The sequence below is a fragment of the Convolutriloba macropyga genome, chromosome 9 (assembly GCF_964194025.1).
Source record: "Convolutriloba macropyga chromosome 9, txConMacr16.3, whole genome shotgun sequence".
Classification (NCBI taxonomy): Eukaryota; Metazoa; Xenacoelomorpha; order Acoela; family Convolutidae; genus Convolutriloba; species Convolutriloba macropyga.
In genome coordinates, this window is record NC_134476.1 from 63,663,791 (window position 1) to 63,678,508 (window position 14,718).

At 39.7% G+C, this 14,718-nt stretch overlaps 8 non-coding genes across 8 annotated transcripts; all 8 read left to right on the plus strand.

Moving 5' to 3' along the window:
• Window positions 1–3,184: 3,184 nt before the first annotated feature.
• Window positions 3,185–3,303, plus strand: LOC142346612 (5S ribosomal RNA). The gene has a single exon (XR_012759662.1). It is a non-coding gene; the product is annotated as a 5S ribosomal RNA (ribosomal RNA).
• A 3,587-nt stretch (window positions 3,304–6,890) lies between these two features.
• LOC142346613 (5S ribosomal RNA) lies at window positions 6,891–7,009 on the plus strand. Its single transcript, XR_012759663.1, has one exon. It is a non-coding gene; the product is annotated as a 5S ribosomal RNA (ribosomal RNA).
• Window positions 7,010–8,522: 1,513 nt separating this feature from the next.
• Window positions 8,523–8,641, plus strand: LOC142346616 (5S ribosomal RNA). Its single transcript, XR_012759665.1, has one exon. It is a non-coding gene; the product is annotated as a 5S ribosomal RNA (ribosomal RNA).
• A 942-nt stretch (window positions 8,642–9,583) lies between these two features.
• Window positions 9,584–9,702, plus strand: LOC142346617 (5S ribosomal RNA). The gene has a single exon (XR_012759666.1). It is a non-coding gene; the product is annotated as a 5S ribosomal RNA (ribosomal RNA).
• A 945-nt stretch (window positions 9,703–10,647) lies between these two features.
• On the plus strand, window positions 10,648–10,766 carry LOC142346996 (5S ribosomal RNA). Its single transcript, XR_012760025.1, has one exon. It is a non-coding gene; the product is annotated as a 5S ribosomal RNA (ribosomal RNA).
• Window positions 10,767–11,714: 948 nt separating this feature from the next.
• LOC142346997 (5S ribosomal RNA) lies at window positions 11,715–11,833 on the plus strand. The gene has a single exon (XR_012760026.1). It is a non-coding gene; the product is annotated as a 5S ribosomal RNA (ribosomal RNA).
• Window positions 11,834–12,781: 948 nt separating this feature from the next.
• On the plus strand, window positions 12,782–12,900 carry LOC142346966 (5S ribosomal RNA). Its single transcript, XR_012759998.1, has one exon. It is a non-coding gene; the product is annotated as a 5S ribosomal RNA (ribosomal RNA).
• A 950-nt stretch (window positions 12,901–13,850) lies between these two features.
• LOC142346888 (5S ribosomal RNA) lies at window positions 13,851–13,969 on the plus strand. The gene has a single exon (XR_012759924.1). It is a non-coding gene; the product is annotated as a 5S ribosomal RNA (ribosomal RNA).
• Window positions 13,970–14,718: the final 749 nt, after the last annotated feature.

Sequence of the window (14,718 nt, forward strand, 5' to 3'; positions counted from 1 at the left end):
ATGAGCCAATTCGGACTAAAATTGACGATTTGGTGGCCAAAACAAAGTTCGGTGATCGAAAAAGTTAAGCCTCATCGAGCGCGGATACTTTTTTGGAAATTGGTGAAAACTTGTCCAAAATGGTTCGCTGTGCCAGATTTTTTTATTTTATCCCCAACTATGGCTCAAGTGGAGCATGCTTACAAAAAATGAGCCATTTCGGACTAAAATTGACGATTTGGTGGCCAAAACTAAGTTCGGTGATCGAAAAAGTTAAGCCTGATCGAGCGCGGATACTTTTTTGAAAATCGGTAAAAACGTGTCCAAAATAGTTCGCTTTGCCCAATTTTTTTGTTTTATTCCCAACTATGACTCAAGTGGAGCATGCCCACAAAAAATGAGCCAATTCGGACTAAAATTGACGATTTGGTGGCCAAAACAAAGTTCGGTGATCGAAAAAGTTAAGCCTCATCGAGCGCGGATACTTTTTTGGAAATTGGTAAAAACTTGTCCAAAATGGTTCGCTGTGCCAGATTTTTTTTATTTTATCCCCAACTATGACTCAAGTGGAGCATGCCCACAAAAAATGAGCCAATTCGGAGTAAAATTGACGATTTGGTGGCCAAAACAAAGTTCGGTGATCGAAAAAGTTAAGCCTCATCGAGCGCGGATACTTTTTTGGAAATTGGTGAAAACTTGTCCAAAATGGTTCGCTGTGCCAGATTTTTTTATTTTATCCCCAACTATGGCTCAAGTGGAGCATGCTTACAAAAAATGAGCCATTTCGGACTAAAATTGACGATTTGGTGGCCAAAACTAAGTTCGGTGATCGAAAAAGTTAAGCCTGATCGAGCGCGGATACTTTTTTGAAAATCGGTAAAAACGTGTCCAAAATAGTTCGCTTTGCCCAATTTTTTTGTTTTATTCCCAACTGTGACTCAAGTGGAGCATGCCCACAAAAAATGAGCCAATTCGGACTAAAATTGACGATTTGGTGGCCAAAACAAAGTTCGGTGATCGAAAAAGTTAAGCCTCATCGAGCGCGGATACTTTTTTGGAAATTGGTAAAAACTTGTCCAAAATGGTTCGCTGTGCCAGATTTTTTTTATTTTATCCCCAACTATGACTCAAGTGGAGCATGCCCACAAAAAATGAGCCAATTCGGACTAAAATTGACGATTTGGTGGCCAAAACTAAGTTCGGTGATCGAAAAAGTTAAGCCTCATCGAGCGCGGATACTTTTTTGGAAATTGGTGAAAACTTGTCCAAAATGGTTCGCTGTGCCAGATTTTTTTATTTTATCCCCAACTGTGGCTCAAGTGGAGCATGATTACAAAAAATGAGCCATTTCGGACTAAAATTGACGATTTGGTGGCCAAAACTAAGTTCGGTGATCGAAAAAGTTAAGCCTGATCGAGCGCGGATACTTTTTCGAAAATCGGTAAAAACGTGTCCAAAATAGTTCGCTTTGCCCAATTTTTTTCTTTTATTCCCAACTACGACTCAAGTGGAGCATGCCCACAAAAAATGAGCCAATTCGGACTAAAGTTGACGATTTGGTGGCCAAAACAAAGTTCGGTGATCGAAAAAGTTAAGCCTCATCGAGCGCGGATACTTTTTTGGAAATTGGTAAAAACTTGTCCAAAATGGTTCGCTGTGCCAAATTTTTTTTTATTTTATCCCCAACTATGACTCAAGTGGAGCATGCCCACAAAAAATGAGCCAATTCGGACTAAAATTGACGATTTGGTGGCCAAAACAAAGTTCGGTGATCGAAAAAGTTAAGCCTCATCGAGCGCGGATACTTTTTTGGAAATTGGTGAAAACTTGTCCAAAATGGTTCGCTGTGCCAGATTTTTTTATTTTATCCCCAACTGTGGCTCAAGTGGAGCATGATTACAAAAAATGAGCCATTTCGGACTAAAATTGACGATTTGGTGGCCAAAACTAAGTTCGGTGATCGAAAAAGTTAAGCCTGATCGAGCGCGGATACTTTTTCGAAAATCGGTAAAAACGTGTCCAAAATAGTTCGCTTTGCCCAATTTTTTTGTTTTATTCCCAACTACGACTCAAGTGGAGCATGCCCACAAAAAATGAGCCAATTCGGACTAAAATTGACGATTTGGTGGCCAAAACAAAGTTCGGTGATCGAAAAAGTTAAGCCTCATCGAGCGCGGATACTTTTTTGGAAATTGGTGAAAACTTGTCCAAAATGGTTCGCTGTGCCAGATTTTTTTATTTTATCCCCAACTGTGGCTCAAGTGGAGCATGATTACAAAAAATGAGCCATTTCGGACTAAAATTGACGATTTGGTGGCCAAAACAAAGTTCGGTGATCGAAAAAGTTAAGCCTCATCGAGCGCGGATACTTTTTTGGAAATTGGTAAAAACTTGTCCAAAATGGTTCGCTGTGCAAAATTTTTTTTATTTTATCCCCAACTATGACTCAAGTGGAGCATGCCCACAAAAAATGAGCCAATTCGGACTAAAATTGACGATTTGGTGGCCAAAACAAAGTTCGGTGATCGAAAAAGTTAAGCCTCATCGAGCGCGGATACTTTTTGTAACTGACAATTTCAGCAATAACCATTGCTCCAAGCACACCCCATATACTTGTAAAGGCCATTCTAAAAGTTCCCCTGCTTGTGTTTACTGTATATTTGGTATTTGGAACTGTCTCGGAAACATCAATACTAATTGTAAAATTTCCCTTTATTAAACTAACTTTTAAGTTAGTGCAAAGCGCTGAGTTCCATTCTTTAGGCTGCACTCCGCTAACGCAGAGTGCATTCAAATAAAACTTATCAAATAGAGTTGATACTTACCTATTTAATAAGTTTATCACAACAATTAGGCTAAAAGCATTTGAGCTATGATTTTCCCAAGTACCGGCCTAAACCCACTGAAGTCATGCCTCCGGTTCAATGTCCGGTTGAACAGGTTCCTCGGACCAAATTCATCTCTCCCTTGTTTTGGGGCCGTTCCACTGTATTGTGGAAGGTTGGAAGCAAAAAGTTTGTGCGTTAGTCATAATACACTGTATGGCTACGAATTGCATAAATTATAACACAAACGTGGCTAAAATTGCATGTATTAAGTGACTATTTTGCAAACCGCAAGGCGGCGAGTTAAAGTGATCCTGTATATGAATATAAGACTACAATACAATACTGTTGTATATAAATTCGCCCCCACTTACGCAAATGCCTACGACCATACCATGTTGAATGCACCGGTTCTCGTCCGATCACCGAAGTTAAGCAACATTGGGCCTGGTTAGTACTTGGATGGGTGACCGCTTGGGAACACCAGGTGTTGTAGGCTTTTTCTTTTGAGTATTCAAACCTCATAGAATACTTTTATTCGATATTTACACATTTTAGAGCCTCAAAAAGCCTCGGTGATCGAAAAAGTTAAGCCTCATCGAGCGCGGATACTTTTTTGGAAATTGGTAAAAACTTGTCCAAAATGGTTCGCTGTGCCAGATTTTTTTTATTTTATCCCCAACTATGACTCAAGTGGAGCATGCCCACAAAAAATGAGCCAATTCGGACTAAAATTGACGATTTGGTGGCCAAAACAAAGTTCGGTGATCGAAAAAGTTAAGCCTCATCGAGCGCGGATACTTTTTTGGAAATTGGTGAAAACTTGTCCAAAATGGTTCGCTGTGCCAGATTTTTTTATTTTATCCCCAACTGTGGCTCAAGTGGAGCATGATTCCAAAAAATGAGCCATTTCGGACTAAAATTGACGATTTGGTGGCCAAAACTAAGTTCGGTGATCGAAAAAGTTAAGCCTGATCGAGCGCGGATACTTTTTTGAAAATCGGTAAAAACGTGTCCAAAATAGTTCGCTTTGCCCAATTTTTTTGTTTTATTCCCAACTACGACTCAAGTGGAGCATGCCCACAAAAAATGAGCCAATTCGGACTAAAATTGACGATTTGGTGGCCAAAACTAAGTTCGGTGATCGAAAAAGTTAAGCCTGATCGAGCGCGGATACTTTTTTGAAAATCGGTAAAAACGTGTCCAAAATAGTTCACTTTGCCCAATTTTTTTGGTTTTATTCCCAACTACGACTCAAGTGGAGCATGCCCACAAAAAATGAGCCAATTCGGACTAAAATTGACGATTTGGTGGCCAAAACAAAGTTCGGTGATCGAAAAAGTTAAGCCTCATCGAGCGCGGATACTTTTTTGGAAATTGGTAAAAACTTGTCCAAAATGGTTCGCTGTGCCAGATTTTTTTTATTTTATCCCCAACTATGACTCAAGTGGAGCATGCCCACAAAAAATGAGCCAATTCGGACTAAAATTGACGATTTGGTGGCCAAAACAAAGTTCGGTGATCGAAAAAGTTAAGCCTCATCGAGCGCGGATACTTTTTTGGAAATTGGTGAAAACTTGTCCAAAATGGTTCGCTGTGCCAGATTTTTTTAATTTATCCCCAACTGTGGCTCAAGTGGAGCATGCTTACAAAAAATGAGCCATTTCGGACTAAAATTGACGATTTGGTGGCCAAAACTAAGTTCGGTGATCGAAAAAGTTAAGCCTGATCGAGCGCGGATACTTTTTTGAAAATCGGTAAAAACGTGTCCAAAATAGTTCGCTTTGCCCAATTTTTTTGTTTTATTCCCAACTACGACTCAAGTGGAGCATGCCCACAAAAAATGAGCCAATTCGGACTAAAATTGACGATTTGGTGGCCAAAACTAAGTTCGGTGATCGAAAAAGTTAAGCCCGATCGAGCGCGGATACTTTTTTGAAAATCGGTAAAAACGTGTCCAAAATAGTTCGCTTTGCCCAATTTTTTTGGTTTTATTCCCAACTACGACTCAAGTGGAGCATGCCCACAAAAAATGAGCCAATTCGGACTAAAATTGACGATTTGGTGGCCAAAACAATGTTCGGTGATCGAAAAAGTTAAGCCTCATCGAGCGCGGATACTTTTTTGGAAATTGGTAAAAACTTGTCCAAAATGGTTCGCTGTGCCAGATTTTTTTTATTTTATCCCCAACTGTGGCTCAAGTGGAGCATGCTTACAAGAAATGAGCCATTTCGGACTAAAATTGACGATTTGGTGGCCAAAACTAAGTTCGGTGATCGAAAAAGTTAAGCCTGATCGAGCCCGGATACTTTTTTGAAAATCGGTAAAAACGTGTCCAAAATAGTTCGCTTTGCCCAATTTTTTTGTTTTATTCCCAACTACTACTCAAGTGGAGCATGCCCACAAAAAATGAGCCAATTCGGACTCAAATTGACGATTTGGTGGCCAAAACTAAGTTCGGTGATCGAAAAAGTTAAGCCTGATCGAGCGCGGATACTTTTTTGAAAATCGGTAAAAACGTGTCCAAAATAGTTCTTTTTGCCCAATTTTTTTGGTTTTATTCCCAACTACGACTCAAGTGGAGCATGCCCACAAAAAATGAGCCAATTCGGACTAAAATTGACGATTTGGTGGCCAAAACAAAGTTCGGTGATCGAAAAAGTTAAGCCTCATCGAGCGCGGATACTTTTTTGGAAATTGGTAAAAACTTGTCCAAAATGGTTCGCTGTGCCAGATTTTTTTTTATTTTATTCCCAACTATGACTCAAGTGGAGCATGCCCACAAAAAATGAGCCAATTCGGACTAAAATTGACAATTTGGTGGCCAAAACAAAGTTCGGTGATCGAAAAAGTTAAGCCTCATCGAGCGCGGATACTTTTTTGGAAATTGGTGAAAACTTGTCCAAAATGGTTCGCTGTGCCAGATTTTTTATTTTATCCCCAACTATGGCTCAAGTGGAGCATGCTTACAAAAAATGAGCCATTTCGGACTAAAATTGACGATTTGGTGGCCAAAACTAAGTTCGGTGATCGAAAAAGTTAAGCCTGATCGAGCGCGGATACTTTTTTGAAAATCGGTAAACACGTGTCCAAAATAGTTCGCTTTGCCCAATTTTTTTGTTTTATTCCCAACTATGACTCAAGTGGAGCATGCCCACAAAAAATGAGCCAATTCGGACTAAAATTGACGATTTGGTGGCCAAAACAAAGTTCGGTGATCGAAAAAGTTAAGCCTCATCGAGCGCGGATACTTTTTTGGAAATTGGTAAAAACTTGTCCAAAATGGTTCGCTGTGCCAGATTTTTTTATTTTATCCCCAATTATGGCTCAAGTGGAGCATGCTTACAAAAAATGAGCCAATTCGGACTAAAATTGACGATTTGGTGGCCAAAACAAAGTTCGGTGATCGAAAAAGTTAAGCCTCATCGAGCGCGGATACTTATTGTAAATGACAATTTCAGCAATAACCATTGCTCCAAGCACACCCCATATACTTGTAAAGGCCATTCTAAAAGTTCCCCTGCTTGCGTTTACTGTATATTTGGTATTTGGAACTGTCTCGGAAACATCAATACTAATTGTAAAATTTCCCTTTATTAAACTAACTTTTAAGTTAGTGCAAATCGCTGAGTTCCATTCTTTAGGCTGCACTCCGCTAACGCAGAGTGCATTCAAATAAAACTTATCAAATAGAGTTGATACTTACCTATTTAATAAGTTTATCACAACAATTAGGCTAAAAGCAATTGAGCTATGATTTTCCCAAGTACCGGCCTAAACCCACTGAAGTCATGCCTCCGGTTCAATGTCCGGTTGAACAGGTTCCTCGGACCCAATTCATCTCTCCCTTGTTTTGGGGCCGTTCCACTGTATTGTGGAAGGTTGGAAGCAAAAAGTTTGTGCGTTGGTCATAAAACACTGTATGGCTACGAATTGCATAAATTATAACACAAACGTGGCTAAAATTGCATGTATTAAGTGACTATTTTGCAAAACGCAAGGCGGCAAGTTAAAGTGATCCTGTATATGAATATAAGACTACAATACAATACTGTTGTATATAAATTCGCCCCCACTTACGCAAATGCCTACGACCATACCATGTTGAATGCACCGGTTCTCGTCCGATCACCGAAGTTAAGCAACATTGGGCCTGGTTAGTACTTGGATGGGTGACCGCTTGGGAACACCAGGTGTTGTAGGCTTTTTCTTTTGAGTATTCAAACCTCATAGAATACTTTTATTCGATATTTACACATTTTAGAGCCTCAAAAAGCCTCGGTGATCGAAAAAGTTAAGCCTCATCGAGCGCGGATACTTTTTTGGAAATTGGTAAAAACTTGTCCAAAATGGTTCGCTGTGCCAGATTTTTTTAATTTTATCCCCAACTATGACTCAAGTGGAGCATGCCCACAAAAAATGAGCCAATTCGGACTAAAATTGACGATTTGGTGGCCAAAACAAAGTTCGGTGATCGAAAAAGTTAAGCCTCATCGAGCGCGGATACTTTTTTGGAAATTGGTAAAAACTTGTCCAAAATGGTTCGCTGTGCCAGATTTTTTTAATTTTATCCCCAACTATGGCTCAAGTGGAGCATGCTTACAAAAAATGAGCCATTTCGGACTAAAATTGACGATTTGGTGGCCAAAACTAAGTTCGGTGATCGAAAAAGTTAAGCCTGATCGAGCGCGGATACTTTTTTGAAAATCGGTAAACACGTGTCCAAAATAGTTCGCTTTGCCCAATTTTTTTGTTTTATTCCCAACTATGACTCAAGTGGAGCATGCCCACAAAAAATGAGCCAATTCGGACTAAAATTGACGATTTGGTGGCCAAAACAAAGTTCGGTGATCGAAAAAGTTAAGCCTCATCGAGCGCGGATACTTTTTTGGAAATTGGTAAAAACTTGTCCAAAATGGTTCGCTGTGCAAGATTTTTTTATTTTATCCCCAATTATGGCTCAAGTGGAGCATGCTTAAAAAAATGAGCCAATTCGGACTAAAATTGACGATTTGGTGGCCAAAACAAAGTTCGGTGATCGAAAAATTTAAGCCTCATCGAGCGCGGATACTTTTTGTAAATGACAATTTCAGCAATAACCATTGCTCCAAGCACACCCCATATACTTGTAAAGGCCATTCTAAAAGTTCCCCTGCTTGCGTTTACTGTATATTTGGTATTTGGAACTGTCTCGGAAACATCAATACTAATTGTAAAATTTCCCTTTATTAAACTAACTTTTAAGTTAGTGCAAATCGCTGAGTTCCATTCTTTAGGCTGCACTCCGCTAACGCAGAGTGCATTCAAATAAAACTTATCAAATAGAGTTGATACTTACCTATTTAATAAGTTTATCACAACAATTAGGCTAAAAGCAATTGAGCTATGATTTTCCCAAGTACCGGCCTAAACCCACTGAAGTCATGCCTCCGGTTCAATGTCCGGTTGAACAGGTTCCTCGGACCCAATTCATCTCTCCCTTGTTTTGGGGCCGTTCCACTGCATTGTGGAAGGTTGGAAGCAAAAAGTTTGTGCGTTGGTCATAAAACACTGTATGGCTACGAATTGCATAAATTATAACACAAACGTGGCTAAAATTGCATGTATTAAGTGACTATTTTGCAAAACGCAAGGCGGCAAGTTAAAGTGATCCTGTATATGAATATAAGACTACAATACAATACTGTTGTATATAAATTCGCCCCCACTTACGCAAATGCCTACGACCATACCATGTTGAATGCACCGGTTCTCGTCCGATCACCGAAGTTAAGCAACATTGGGCCTGGTTAGTACTTGGATGGGTGACCGCTTGGGAACACCAGGTGTTGTAGGCTTTTTCTTTTGAGCATTCAAACCTCATAGAATACTTTTATTCGATATTTACACATTTTAGAGCCTCAAAAAGCCTCGGTGATCGAAAAAGTTAAGCCTCATCGAGCGCGGATACTTTTTCGGAAATTGGTAAAAACTTGTCCAAAATGGTTAGCTGTGCCAGATTTTTAATTTTATCCCCAACTATGGCTCAAGTGGAGACTGCCTACAAAAAATGAGCCATTTCGGACTAAAATTGACGATTTGGTGGCCAAAACTAAGTTCGGTGATCGAAAAAGTTAAGCCTCATCGAGCGCGTATACTTTTTGTAAATGACAATTTCAGCAATAACCATTGCTCCAAGCACACCCCATATACTTGTAATGGCCATTCTAATAGTTCCCCTGCTTGCGTTTACTGTATATTTGGTATTTGGAACTGTCTCGGAAACATCAATACAAATTGTAGATTTTCCCTTTATAAAACTAACTTTTAAGTGCAAATCGCTGAGTTCCATTCTCTAGGCTGCACTCCGCTAACGCAGAGTGCATTAAAAAAAACTTATCAAATAGAGTTAAGACTTACCTATTTAATAAGTTTATCACAACAATTAGGCTAAAAGCATTTCAGCTATGATTTTCCCAAGTACCGGCCTAAACCCACTGAAGTCATGCTTCGGGTTCAATGTCCGGTTGAACAGGTTCCTCGGACCCAATTCATCTCTCCCTCATTTCGGGGCCGTTCCACTGTATTGTGGAAGGTTGGAAGCAAAAAGTTTGTGCGTTGGTCATAAAACACTGTATGGCTACGAATTGCATAAATTATAACACAAACGTGGCTAAAATTGCATGTATTAAGTGACTATTTTGCAAACCGGAAGGCGGCGAGTTAAAGTGATCCTGTATATGAATATAAGACTACAATACAATACTGTTGTATATAAATTCGCCCCCACTTACGCAAATGCCTACGACCATACCATGTTGAATGCACCGGTTCTCGTCCGATCACCGAAGTTAAGCAACATTGGGCCTGGTTAGTACTTGGATGGGTGACCGCTTGGGAACACCAGGTGTTGTAGGCTTTTTTTTTGAGTATTCAAACCTCATAGAATACTTTTATTCGATATTTACACATTTTAGAGCCTCAAAAAGCCTCGGTGATCGAAAGTTAAGCCTCATCGAGCGCGGATACTTTTTTGGAAATTGGTGAAAACTTGTCCAAAAAGGTTCGCTGTGCCCGATTTTTTTATTTTATCCCCAACTCTGGCTCAAGTGGAGCATGCCTACAAAAATTGAGCCATTTCGGACTAAAATTGACGATTTGGTGGCCAAAACTAAGTTCGGTGATCGAAAAAGTTAAGCCTCATCGAGCGCGTATACTTTTTGTAAATGACAATTTCAGCAATAACCATTGCTCCAAGCACACCCCATATATTTGTAAAGGCCATTCTAATAGTTCCCCTGCTTGCGTTTACTGTATATTTGGTATTTGGAACTGTCTCGGAAACATCAATACTAATTGTAAAATTTCCCTTTATTAAACTAACTTTTAAGTTAGTGCAAATCGCTGAGTTCCATTCTTTAGGCTGCACTCCGCTAACGCAGAGTGCATTCAAATAAAACTTATCAAATAGAGTTGATACTTACCTATTTAATAAGTTTATCACAACAATTAGGCTAAAAGCAATTGAGCTATGATTTTCCCAAGTACCGGCCTAAACCCACTGAAGTCATGCCTCCGGTTCAATGTCCGGTTGAACAGGTTCCTCGGACCCAATTCATCTCTCCCTTGTTTTGGGGCCGTTCCACTGTATTGTGGAAGGTTGGAAGCAAAAAGTTTGTGCGTTGGTCATAAAACACTGTATGGCTACGAATTGCATAAATTATAACACAAACGTGGCTAAAATTGCATGTATTAAGTGACTATTTTGCAAACCGCAAGGCGGCGAGTTAAAGTGATCCTGTATATGAATATAAGACTACAATACAATACTGTTGTATATAAATTCGCCCCCACTTACGCAAATACCTACGACCATACCATGTTGAATGCACCGGTTCTCGTCCGATCACCGAAGTTAAGCAACATTGGGCCTGGTTAGTACTTGGATGGGTGACCGCTTGGGAACACCAGGTGTTGTAGGCTTTTTCTTTTGAGTATTCAAACCTCATAGAATACTTTTATTCGATATTTACACATTTTAGAGCCTCAAAAAGCCTCGATGATCGAAAAAGTTAAGCCTCATCGAGCGCGGATACTTTTTCGGAAATTGGTAAAAACTTGTCCAAAATGGTTAGCTGTGCCAGATTTCTTTATTTTATCCCCAACTATGGCTCAAGTGGAGCATGCCTACAAAAAATGAGTCATTTCGGACTAAAATTGACGATTTGGTGGCCAAAACTAAGTTCGGTGATCGAAAAAGTTAAGCCTCATCGAGCGCGTATACTTTTTGTAAATGACAATTTCAGCAATAACCATTGCTCCAAGCACACCCCATATACTTGTAAAGGCCATTTTAATAGTTCCCCTGCTTGCGTTTACTGTATATTTGGTATTTGGAACTGTCTCGGAAACATCAATACTAATTGTAAAATTTCCCTTTATTAAACTAACTTTTAAGTTAGTGCAAATCGCTGAGTTCCATTCTTTAGGCTGCACTCCGCTAACGCAGAGTGCATTCAAATAAAACTTATCAAATAGAGTTGATACTAACCTATTTAATAAGTTTATCACAACAATTAGGCTATAAGCAATTGAGCTATGATTTTCCCAAGTACCGGCCTAAACCCACTGAAGTCATGCCTCCGGTTCAATGTCCGGTTGAACAGGTTCCTCGGACCCAATTCATCTCTCCCTTGTTTTGGGGCCGTTCCACTGTATTGTGGAAGGTTGGAAGCAAAAAGTTTGTGCGTTGGTCATAAAACACTGTATGGCTACGAATTGCATAAATTATAACACAAACGTGGCTAAAATTGCATGTATTAAGTGACTATTTTGCAAACCGCAAGGCGGCGAGTTAAAGTGATCCTGTATATGAATATAAGACTACAATACAATACTGTTGTATATAAATTCGCCCCCACTTACGCAAATACCTACGACCATACCATGTTGAATGCACCGGTTCTCGTCCGATCACCGAAGTTAAGCAACATTGGGCCTGGTTAGTACTTGGATGGGTGACCGCTTGGGAACACCAGGTGTTGTAGGCTTTTTCTTTTGAGTATTCAAACCTCATAGAATACTTTTATTCGATATTTACACATTTTAGAGCCTCAAAAAGCCTCGATGATCGAAAAAGTTAAGCCTCATCGAGCGCGGATACTTTTTCGGAAATTGGTAAAAACTTGTCCAAAATGGTTAGCTGTGCCAGATTTCTTTATTTTATCCCCAACTATGGCTCAAGTGGAGCATGCCTACAAAAAATGAGTCATTTCGGACTAAAATTGACGATTTGGTGGCCAAAACTAAGTTCGGTGATCGAAAAAGTTAAGCCTCATCGAGCGCGTATACTTTTTGTAAATGACAATTTCAGCAATAACCATTGCTCCAAGCACACCCCATATACTTGTAAAGGCCATTTTAATAGTTCCCCTGCTTGCGTTTACTGTATATTTGGTATTTGGAACTGTCTCGGAAACATCAATACTAATTGTAAAATTTCCCTTTATTAAACTAACTTTTAAGTTAGTGCAAATCGCTGAGTTCCATTCTTTAGGCTGCACTGCGCTATCGCAGAGTGCATTCAAATAAAACTTATCAAATAGAGTTGATACTTACCTATTTAATAAGGTTATCACAACAATTAGGCTAAAAGCAATTGAGCTATGATTTTCCCAAGTACCGGCCTAAACCCACTGAAGTCATGCCTCCGGTTCAATGTCCGGTTGAACAGGTTCCTCGGACCCAATTAATCTCTCCCTTGTTTTGGGGCCGTTCCACTGTATTGTGGAAGGTTGGAAGCAAAAAGTTTGTGCGTTGGTCATAAAACACTGTATGGCTACGAATTGCATAAATTATAACACAAACGTGGCTAAAATTGCATGTATTAAGTGACTATTTTGCAAACCGCAAGGCGGCGAGTTAAAGTGATCCTGTATATGAATATAAGACTACAATACAATACTGTTGTATATAAATTCGCCCCCACTTACGCAAATGCCTACGACCATACCATGTTGAATGCACCGGTTCTCCTCCGATCACCGAAGTTAAGCAACATTGGGCCTGGTTAGTACTTGGATGGGTGACCGCTTGGGAACACCAGGTGTTGTAGGCTTTTTTTTGAGTATTCAAACCTCATAGAATACTTTTATTCGATATTTACACATTTTAGAGCCTCAAAAAGCCTCGGTGATCGAAAAAGTTAAGCCTCATCGAGCGCGGATACTTTTTTGGAAATTGGAAAAAAACTTGTCCAAAATGGTTCGCTGTGCCAGATTTTTTTTTATTTAATCCCCAACTATGGCTCAAGTGGAGCATGCCCACAAAAAATGAGCCAATTCGGACTAAAATTGACGATTTGGTGGCCAAAACAAAGTTCGGTGATCGAAAAAGTTAAGCCTCATCGAGCGCGGATACTTTTTGTAAATGACAATTTCAGCAATAACAATTGCTCCAAGCACACCCCATACACTTGTAAAGGCAATTCTAATAGTTCCCCTGCTTGCGTTTACTGTATATTTGGTATTTGGAACTGTCTCGGAAACATCAATACTAATTGTAAAATTTCCCTTTATTAAACTAACTTTTAAGTTAGTGCAAATCGCTCAGTTCCATTCTTTAGGCTGCACTCCGCTAACGCAAAGTGCATTCAAATAAAACTTATCAAATAGAGTTGATACTTACCTATTTAATAAGTTTATCACAACAATTAGGCTAAAAGCAATTGAGCTATGTTTTTCCCAAGTACCGGCCTAAACCCACTGAAGTCATGCCTCCGGTTCAATGTCCGGTTGAACAGGTTCATCGGACCCAATTAATCTCTCCCTTGTTTTTGGGGCCGTTCCACTGTATTGTGGAAGGTTGGAAGCAAAAAGTTTTTGCGTTGGTCATAAAACACTGTATGGCTACGAATTGCATAAATTATAACACAAACGTGGCTAAAATTGCATGTATTAAGTGACTATTTTGCAAACCGCAAGGCGGCGAGTTAAAGTGATCCTGTATATGAATATAAGACTACAATACAATACTGTTGTATATAAATTTGCCCCCACTTACGCAAATGCCTACAACCATACCATGTTGAATGCACCGGTTCTCGTCCGATCACCGAAGTTAAGCAACATTGGGCCTGGTTAGTACTTGGATGGGTGACCGCTTGGGAACACCAGGTGTTGTAGGCTTTTTTTTGAGTATTCAAACCTCATAGAATACTTTTATTCGATATTTACACATTTTAGAGCCTCAAAAAGCCTCGGTGATCGAAAAAGTTAAGCCTCATCGAGCGCGGATACTTTTTTGGAAATTGGAAAAAAACTTGTCCAAAATGGTCCGCTGTGCCAAATTTTTTTTATTTTATCCCCAACTATGGCTCAAGTGGAGCATGCCCACAAAAAATGAGCCAATTCGGACTAAAATTGACGATTTGGTGGCCAAAACAATGTTCGGTGATCGAAAAAGTTAAGCCTCATCGAGCGCGGATACTTTTTGTAAATGACAATTTCAGCAATAACAATTGCTCCAAGCACACCCCATATACTTGTAAAGGCCATTCTAATAGTTCCCCTGCTTGCGTTTACTGTATATTTGGTATTTGTAACTGTCTCGGAAACATCAATACTAATTGTAAAATTTCCCTTTATTAAACTAACTTTTAAGTTAGTGCAAATCGCTGAGTTCCATTCTTTAGGCTGCACTCCGCTAACGCAGAGTGCATTCAAATAAAACCTATCAAATAGAGTTGATACTTACCTATTTAATAAGTTTATCACAACAATTAGGCTGAAAGCAATTGAGCTATGTTTTTCCCAAGTACCGGCCTAAACCCACTGAAGTCATGCCTCCGGTTCAATGTCCGGTTGAACAGGTTCATCGGACCCAATTAATCTCTCCCTTGTTTTGGGGCCGTTCCACTGTATTGTGGAGGGTTGGA